Source organism: Pinus tabuliformis, chromosome X, assembly GCF_031772625.1.
Source record: "Pinus tabuliformis cultivar Carrire ecotype Pingquan chromosome X, CPIR1, whole genome shotgun sequence".
Lineage (NCBI taxonomy): Eukaryota > Viridiplantae > Streptophyta > Pinopsida > Pinales > Pinaceae > Pinus > Pinus tabuliformis.
Window position 1 is genome coordinate 557,910,991 of NC_142308.1, and position 9,221 is coordinate 557,920,211.

Here is a 9,221-nt window from a genome sequence, read left to right on the forward strand (position 1 = left end):
GTGTTTATTTAGTTGAGGCAAGGAAGAACACGAAATAGAAAAACAACTTTTTCTCATTTCCAACATTATTTGTTGTTATGGTAGGAACTCTGGAAAATATTAAATTGCATTGAAACTGATGGATTTTATCGTGGTTCTACTTTCCTTCTAAATCTTGTCATCTGTCTTTGTAAATCTGTTGTTGTTAAAAGTAATTATTCAAATTTTCTCAATAACAAAAAGTGTTATATCATGAAAACTTTGTTATAAATGAAGACTATTGATTTTTTCTATTGACACAAAAGCAATACAGAATTTGTGTCAATGGGAACTTGTTAGAGGTGATTCTGCTACAAAGGTCTATCAGACAAGGGTTTCCTTTGGCTCCCTATTTTTATGTTATTGCACTGGATACTTGTGGATATATCATTGAAGCTACTTGATTGCAAGGACATATTTGATGAATTCTCCTTCATGGAGAGTAGTTGCTTAATCTACATTTTTCAAAATATTCTGCTCTCACCCCATAGCTCACTGAAATTGTGTAGAGGGAATGATAAAGTGTCTGGACACCTTCAATAAAACATTAGAAGTAGCAGTTAGAGAGGATAACGACAGATGTTCTTATTATTGGGCATGATGACTTTCCTCACTAGATTGTTATAAAATGGAAAGTCATTCAACCATGGCAATTATAAGGCACCTGGGTATTCTGGTTGGAATTGATGTATCTTCAGCAGACCTCTAGAACTAGATATTGACCATGATTGAGAACAATCTTAAGAAATCATTCACTTAGATATACCACTTGTAGGAAGAATCACCATAGTAGATAGAATTTTGGAAGCAAATCATATTTACTGTCTTCCTACCTCTTTCTCTCTAGAACAGGACAGAGGATATTAGAGATATTCCTTAGGCAATTCCTTCAAGGGAGCATGGAGGAAAGAGAAATATCCTACTAGTATCATGTTCAATCTATACAATGCCTAGGTAGGCTAAAGGGCTTGGTTTGATTGATATGCAAGCTCAAAGACCAGCATTTGCAACTAGGTGGATCATAAGGGTTGCCATGAATGGGAAGGGTCCAAGGCAAGTTCTCGTCCACCATTTCCTATAGGATGTTATCCATGCAGATGGAATAGATGGTTCTTTCAGATCTATGATTTAGTTTATGGATCCACACATTTTGAATATAAAATATGTATAATGCAGCCACTAATATAGTTTAAAAAAGAGTACATATAGGAGACCACTTTCAAGGGTTTTTCAGACTCTTTCTAGAAACAAAGGGGCTTTTACTTCTACATGTCCCTCAAAAATACCTTAAGCAATAAAAAAAAATGAAACTTTGAATAGAAATTTGGTGCTAACACATTGGTCAGGGTCATGGTAGATGAAGAAAGGGCCATTGCGAGTAATTTTTCCGTTTCCTCTAGGAATGCTTGAAGCAAAGGCAACTAAGGATAATATCTTGGCATGGTTGGTAAAGGCTAAATGAATTTTTTGTCACAGCTCTTGCCAGCAAGTCAAATCCACTTTATAAGGATGCACCTACCATACCCTCTTTCAAAGCTCGGGTTCATAAATGGGCATAACATCAGGTTTTATGATTATCCAAATTCTCTTCTCCAAAGGTTTTATGATTCTACAAATTCAAAGGTTTTATTGTTGTCTATCCTTTTTCTTCCATATTAAAAAATGCCACATGCTATTCTAGCAAAACCCAAGTTGAATCAAATTTGTTCATGGTCATGAATCAAGGGTTCTTAGAAGAGACATAAGAGTTTAGAATCAAGTCTGTAAGAAAATAAAAAATCTTTGATATTCTGAGCAAATAATGTTCTAAGCTACTATATAGTAGGGAAAATATTTAATCCACAGAGAAAACAAGAAGATTAATTAGCAGCAATTTCTAGCAGCCTGCCATCCCAGATGCAATCAAACTAAAAGAAGACAACAATATTCTAGAAATCTTATATTTTTAAGAGGAAACCAATTCTCTCGATTTTGAAGTTCTGAAAACACAAAAGGGGACAAATTTATGTATAATTTACTTTTAGAAGCTAATATTTTTCATAGTTCCAGAAAGTGAATTTACTCTATCTTCAGAGGTTTCATACTAGTTCTAAAAATGAAAACCCCCATATTGTGAAACAAGAACGAAGAATTGTTACACTGTCATGGGGGATGGATCCAAACAATGATTCTAATGAGAATGATATTGAATTGAGGGATGACTACTTATCTTAATTCTTGTTCAGTAACTTACCAATTTAAACACCACATACAATATGTCTTAGAACTGAGCAATGTTGCCTTGTTGAAGCTTGAACAAGGATGTATTTCGGATTTTCTGATTATCCATAATTATATGGGAAATGGTGATTGATATTGTATTGAAGGGGGTATTTAAAAAATATAATGTAGCATAACTACCTAAAGTAACGATATACAATGAGACCAACTCCATTGTATCATGTGACTTGGTGATTACACAAGTCAATTTGAAATTCTCTCTCATCTGTCTTGTATACTAAAAAATACAACAAGAACTACCATGCTAACTTGGCCAAGTAAAATGTCCATAATTGTAAGCTTGAGGCATACAACACATCAACATGTGGATTTATTCTCAACAATAGTCAATCTTTACCATATATTGCATATAAATACACAAATCGCTTAATAGAATAATTGTATCATACGTTCTAGCTTCCTATGTGCAATCATTTTCTAGTCTTAATTTTAGAATCAATATATGTCAAATCAACTCAATAGACATTATACTAACAACATAAAAATCAAAAAATACATATGCAATACCTAACATTGGCTAATAAGAAACCAATAGAACACAGTAGAGGTAATACCATAATTCTTTGCAAGGTCCAAGGAAGACGTATCACAATATTAATAGAACTTGCATTTAGCCTTTAAAAAGTCTTTATTGCAAATTCAAGGCAGATGGCAAACAAAAACAAACAAAAAGCACTCATCCAATGGAATCACATAAAAAAGAGAATAAAGACTAAGGTCAAGTAAAGGAAGAAACGGAATACTGATCTGAAGCATTAGAAGATTCATTGAGATTATCATATTTAGCATAACCATCAAAGGTAATGTCTGGAGATGCCCGAGCAGCTGTATTGAAGAAGGAAGTGAATTTGTGAAATCCCTTTGACTCTGCCCCCATTACCCACAAAATTTAACTTCCATTACTAAAAATTTGAAAGCTAAACAAATTATATGCCAAATTTAATCCAACAAGGTTTCTCTTCTCTCGCATATCTTCATCCCTCTTGTAATGTGTTGGGCGTGGAATCCCCCCCACAACATGTTTTGGGGCTCAAATCCCAAGTTTTTTTCAAATGTATTGTAAAACTCTGCGGATTGCGAGCGTGGAGCGTGGAGCGTGAAGTATAGGTTTAGTCATAGGGCTGTCTGCCCTAAGTTTTGTAATGTCATGGCGGCCTACCCATGGTCCGCGGACCATGGGATTGTATAAATAGAGCGAGGCTCTAAGTTGTAAAGATAGCTAGCTAGGGAATTAGAGATAGAGGAATACGAATGGTTTGAGCATAGAGTAAGAGTCTAAGTGTATTGGGTCGTAGTAGTAGGAAGAGGCTCTGCAGCTGAGTGCGCAGAGGCCTAGTAGAGTCCGCAGTTGAGTGCGCAGACCCCTGCAGTTGAGTGCACAGGGCGGTGTCGAGTCTGTAACCTTGAACAAAGAATAATAAAGAGAAGTTGATTCCAATTTCTGTGCATCTGCTTGTATATTGAATTATATACATTTATATTATTTTGTTTATCGCGCGCACTTATATGAATGCTGGATATACTGTTAATTATCACTAGAATTACACAAATAAGTTAAGTAATTGGATAATAACAAGTTAATAGTAAGGAACTTGGGTAATAATACGGATCGAGCCCCGAGTAGGGCTGCACAAAGGCAGCAACACAGGTTGCAAGGGGCTAATAGACACGCGTAGTGATGTGCGCATAGGGTCAAACCGCGGACCGCCAGAACTCATCAGACATCCCCAAGGTGCGGAAACCTGGTTCTAGCACCCTCTCATACTACTTCGGGTGAGACCTCAGTTCGCGCTCTGCAGAATGTTGCCGAAAGGGCTAGTAATATAGGGATTTGTTTGGCTAAATCACCTCTGAACCTGGGTCAGGCCCCTACAAGCCAACAAATGGTTCCATTGCCAGGATCGAGATCTACATAAGGGATGTCTGATGTTGTGCCACTTGAATCCAACAAAGAAATAAATTGAAGGATGGTTGGATAAAAAGATTCATGAGTTCATGGCACAGGAAAACCGAAATCCGCGAGTATCTAAGGAACAGTGGTTGGAGCGCTACTTGTATACAAAAATCCGTGAAATTTTCTTTGCATCCTTTCCTTCTGAGTTGTATGAGTGGATTGTGAAGCTAGCAGACAGTTGTTGGTTCACCAAATTAGCATACATTTTCACTCCATTTTCACCTTTATCCTCATTTTGTCACCACATCTCATCACATTATCATTACATAACCCTATATTTCTATTACCATACGGGTTTATATTTTCATTTTCCAAAGTTATTAATTTCAAGTATTTAAAGTGAATTTATGATTAAAAGTTAGAAAAGTAACATGTATTTGCTTATACCTAAAAGTGGAATGAGTTTGGTGACACGTGTAACTGATTTGGAAGGTTCCAAGATACTCTTATGTGGCCTCCAAGACTCAAATTCGAATTCTCTTGAAGATTTGAAGGAGATTTGGGATAGGGGTCAAGCATATCTCATGGAGAAAAATCATGGATAAAGGAATATGTGTCTCATATTGGTTGTAATCATATGAGGGATTAGTGGATCCCCATTAATGAGTTAGTTGCTTAAATTTTTGTATAAATGGGAGCACCTCCTCCATTCCAAGAGGAGCACTCTTGGAGCATGTATCCAACTTATGATGGAATAGAATAAAGCTTCATTTTACATAGATTTCCATTCAATAGTTTTAGATATAAATTGTCTTAATGTAGTATATGGAATAGCTTGTCACTTTGTTCTTAAGAGAATTGAGCTCACTTTGAAAAGATCAAAGAAACATTTTATTTCATAATATATCTTATTTCATTTCATTGCCTAGATGTTTGAGGATTTGTTTGTGATTGATGAATGGGTTTTAAATTAAAATATTATCAGCATATGAGGGAACAACCAAGGGTCTAAGTTAGGCTCTCCCTCTATTTGATTTGCATGATAATTGAAATTCATTCTTTTTCTTTTAAGTTTTAAGTTATTTCATTTCTTATGCTTATGAATGAATCTTAGTTTAGTTTGGATCAATATATGAAGGGACAATCAAGGGACTAAGTTAGTCTCTCTCTGTATTTGAATATGAACAACAATTAAAATTCATTCTCTTGTCTTTATTTCAAGTTTCTGGTTTTATGTATTCAATGATTTCTTTTCAATCTATAATACTGTAGGGAAGGACAACCAAGACCTCCTCAATTAGGAGCCTCTTCCCTTGCATATTATATTGAATCAGAAATCAATTTAGTTAGACATAGAGTTACTTGCCTACTGCATATATTTTGCTGGCATCATCACAAGCTTACGAGTTTCCCTGGTTGATAATTTAATGAAAGCAATTTAAGAAATTAAATTTCCCAACATTTTGGCGCCGTTGCCGGGGATGGTGCTAAGGGATTAGGCATTAGGAATTTAATTCAGTACCAATATTTTTCTTTGGAAAAACTAACTCATGTTGAAAGGATGACTTGGTGACAGCAAGATCTTAGTAACATGGGGAAGTATACATAGGGGTTAGCTTTGAATCTCATTTTTAGCTGCATATATAAATCATGATAAATAGGATGCATATATTTCAATCAATATTTTCACTATAAGGGTGTTGAACTAATCCATCCATTTATGGACAGGAGATCTAGAATGATGTTCAAGCATTTGGAGGAGAGTCAAGAGAATGAGGACTACATTGAAGATTGGTTTCAAAAGGTGACTAGGCCACAACATTCTTCCATTCTTCAACGAATCCTAACATTTAATCCAAATGTGCAATTGATCTCTCATATCCTTGTAAACATTTAGGTATATTTTTCAAATTTGGATGTGAGCATACTAGAGACTTTGATCCATAAATGGCTTCATTGGAAATATTCCTACACTTGAAAATAAAAATAAAATCTCTTTCTCAAAAGGGAGTAGGATAGAATAGGAAAATAAAACCAAGCTTGGAAAGTTTTTCTTTTTTTTTAAGTTTTTGATTTTAAAATTTGATTTCATTTATTTCTTGGAAATTTTGGTGGTGCAGTAAGAGCCACCTCATTCACTAACCATTGGCAGGAAGATCTACAATCAAAGAGATATTTGTGAAGAAGGAAAACAAGTAGATTTTAGGGCACTAAAATGTAAGGTTTGAGATCAATTCTTCTTACTATGTTTTTCAAATTCAAAATTTCAAACGTATAAAGAATTGACAAAACTCCGAAGTATGTTCTCTTCTTGCACCTTGTGCGACCTGGAAGATTAGAAAGGAAATTGAATAAGTTGGCTTTGCAATTTTGTAATAAAATTCATAAATCTGAAAAATGACAAAGAGATATAAATCTACTATTAAATCTAAAATTTTATCTAATTTTGATCTCTATTTCACAATGAAATTTGTCTCAAAAAAATAATAATAATACATAAATAAAAAAATCTTTAAAAATAAAGTTTCTCTAAATATCCAAATTGTTAATAAATTTTATTTTAACTTTATTAAAAAATACATAGTTTTACCATAAATCATAAATAAAACTTAACTTTCAAAAACAAAAAGTCATATACATTAAACAAAACAATAACACATTTAAAAAAAAAACAATAAAGAAAAAAAACAACCAATTCATTCAAACCAACGAAAGTAGGTTGGAAACATAGAAATAAAACATGAATAATATATATAATTAAAAACCAAACATACCAAAAAACCAACACATTAATAAAACTTATAATAAAGATTGCAACGAGGGTTTGAACGAAAAATCCTTACGACAAAGGAATGATGCATTGCAACGAGGGTTTGAAGGTTAAAAAAAAATGAAACAACATGCAGGCTTCTCCATGGCTTGGATCCCCATCGAATCTGCAAATAAAAACCACATTCTGTCAAGCTTGCCCCAGATCAATGAACGAAAATTGGCGTAAATCCATATTCAAATCCGTTGAGCAGATCCTATTTTGCAGGTAGACAGATGAGTTTGAAACAGAGAAAAAATGTGTCGTTTGCAAATAGAAAGGGACGTGTGTGGCATAACTGTTGGGACGTTTAGATTGTAGGCAGAAATCCGGTAGAAAAGATTATGCTGATGGCGATTTGATTTCGATTTGTAGGCAGAAATCCCGTAGAAAAGATTATGCTGAGTTGAATCCCAAGGATGGCGATTTGATTTTGATTTGTAAGCAGAAATCTGGTAGAAAATATTACACTAGGTTGAATCCCAAGGATTGTGCAGGAAAATCAGATCCGCAGTTGGGTGTCACAGTTGGGCTCGGAGTTCTATGTGGCGTTGAGATATCCGTGTTTTGCTGATACCCATTTCGGGTTTTTGCTGCATTAGTGAAAAGATGGGGATGGGATCAGGCAAGGGAAGCGCTTCTGAGAATGACAATGTTCTAAAAAAGGTCATGCTGAGTTACACCTATGTGAGCATATGGATCTTCCTGAGATTCAGTGTGATCGTGTTCAACAAGTACATTCTTGACAGGATGATGTTTAACTGGCCCTTCCCCATTATCCTGACCATGATCCACATGGCATTCTGTTGTTCCTCGCCATAGTGTTAGTGAGAGTCCTGAAACTTGTTGAGCCAATTGGAATGTCAAGGGAGGTCTACCTGACCTCAGTTGTGCCCATCGGATCCCTCTATTCTCTCAGCCTTTGGTTCTCCAATTCAGCTTACATTTACCTATCAGTCTCCTCCATCCAGATGCTAAAGGCCCTCATGCCCGTGGCTGTCTATTCCATTGGAGTTTCCCTTAAGAGAGATAAATTCATTCCCGATACCATGGCGAACAGGATTGGCATATCAGTTGGAGTCGCCATTGCAGCATACGAGGAGGCCAAGTTCGATTCATGGGGTGTGTTGCTTCAATTGGGTGCAGTTGCGTTTGAGGCTACACGACTCCATTTTGCAGCAGAAGACAAAAGATCGATTTCAAGACAGAGAAGCATTCAATTTCTAAAGAGACAGTCTTTGGTAATGTCACCTGTAGAATGATAATTGAGGGGCAGTGATCAAGAAGTCATTTTCTGAAGGAAGAGACAGGATTGCATGGATAAAACAGTTGCCGAGTCATAAAAAAAATTGGCCTCCTTCCTTGCGGGTCGGTAGCAGTTTGAAGGCCACGCTGTCAGGCAGGTTGACTCCTCGTAGTTCTCCTTCTTTTTGTAGGTCTCAATCCAGAAAAATATGTGAGGTTTTATGCAAGTCCTCTTCAATGGATTCGAGGCCGGTGCCTGCTACCGTGGTTGGTCATAATTGGGTTATGGAGCTACTTAGGGTTTCATATTCAATCGAAATGGGCTCACAGTGGAGATAGAGAAGGGTTTAGCGGATTTGAGTCTCGAGTTGATATTGATCAGGATTTGGGAATCCATCTTTTGGTTAAAGATCACACTGTTTTTGATGGAGTAAAGAAAACGGAACCTCATAATGCAGTGATTCAGTCGTTCAAAAAAGATGGAAAGAACAAATATAGATGGCGAAGTGCTTTTTACAATTAAAAAGCTCGGGCTAGAACGTATGAAATCCGAAGGTATCAGTACCTGGGAAATCTTATGCCATGGCTTAGCCAAAGAAGATTGATCGGATTTTTTTTTTAAATGCAGGAAAGGCACAATCCTACAACCTAGAAACCTCTTGACAATTTTCACTATTTCACCCAAATTTCAAATAAGCACAACTTTCTCATACAAAATTGGATTTAAACGATTCAAGCATCGTTGGAAAGATATCAACGAGATGTACACAATGAGAAAGCTTTCAAAATAGTTTGAAATAGTTCAAGAATGAAAAAATTGCTGACAAGACATAACAGGTAAAATGAGGCACTAGTTTTGAGACAAGTAAAAATTCTTTTGGTTTTTCTTTTAAGAATTTGTTTCATTAGTACCAATTCTCAGTTTGTTTTTGTAAATTTCATAAATAGAGAGATTGATCACCTCTCTATTATGAT

At 35.6% G+C, this 9,221-nt stretch overlaps 1 pseudogene; it reads left to right on the plus strand.

The window, feature by feature from the left end:
* The first annotated feature begins 7,610 nt into the window (after window positions 1-7,610).
* On the plus strand, window positions 7,611-8,263 carry LOC149141239 (putative sugar phosphate/phosphate translocator At4g32390 pseudogene; annotated as a pseudogene).
* The last annotated feature ends 958 nt before the right edge of the window (window positions 8,264-9,221 follow it).